Source organism: Bison bison, unplaced genomic scaffold (assembly GCF_000754665.1).
Source record: "Bison bison bison isolate TAMUID 2011002044 unplaced genomic scaffold, Bison_UMD1.0 scf7180017864154, whole genome shotgun sequence".
NCBI lineage: Eukaryota > Metazoa > Chordata > Mammalia > Artiodactyla > Bovidae > Bison > Bison bison.
This window is the reverse complement of record NW_011494726.1, coordinates 629,791-630,792: the sequence shown is the minus strand read 5'-3', so window position 1 is coordinate 630,792 and position 1,002 is coordinate 629,791.

Below are 1,002 nucleotides of genomic sequence, written 5' to 3'. Positions count from 1 at the left end.
ATAGATAGAGTGCCTGATGAACTATGGAATGAGGTTCATGACATTGTACAGGAGACAGGGATCAAGACCATCCCCATGGAAAAGAAATGCAAAAAAGCAAAATGGCTGTCTGAGGAGGCCTTACAAATAGCTGTGAAAAGAAGAGAAGCGAAAAGCAAAGGAGAAAAGGAAAGATATAAGCATCTGAATGCAGAGTTCCAAAGGATAGCAAGGAGAAATAAGAAAGCCTTCCTCAGAGACCAATGCAAACAAATGGAGGAAAACAACAGAATGGGAAAGACTAGCGATCTCTTCAAGAAAATTAGAGATACCAAGGGAACATTTCATGCAAAGATGGGCTCGATACAGGACAGAAATGGTATGGACCTAACAAAAGCAGAAGATATTAAGAAGAGGTGGCAATAATACACAGAAGAACTGTACAGAAAAGATCTTCACGACCCAGATAATTATGATGGTGTGATCACTCGCCTAGAGCCAGACATCCTGGAATGTGAAGTCAAGTGGGCCTTAGAAAGCATCACTACGAACAAAGCTATGGAGGTGATGGAATTCCAGTTGAGCTATTTCAAATCCTGAAAGATGATGCTGTGAAAGTGCTGCACTCAATATGCCAGCACATTTGGAAAACTCAGCAGTGGCCACAGGACTGGAAAAGGTCAGTTTTCATTCCAATCCCAAAGAAAGGCAATGCCAAAGAAGGCTCAAACTACCGCACAATTGCACTCATCTCACATGCTAGTAAAGTAATGCTCAAAATTCTCCAAGCCAGGCTTCAGCAATATGTGAACCGTGAACTTCCTGATGTTCAAGCTGGTTTTAGAAAAGACAGAGGAACCAGAGATCAAATTGCCAACATCCGCTGGATCGTGGAAAAAGCAAGAGAGTTCCAGAAAAACATCTATTTCTTCTTTATTGACTATTCCAAAGCCTTTGACTGTGTGGATCACAAGAAACTGTGGAAAATTCTGCAAGAGATGGGAATACCAGACCACCTGACCT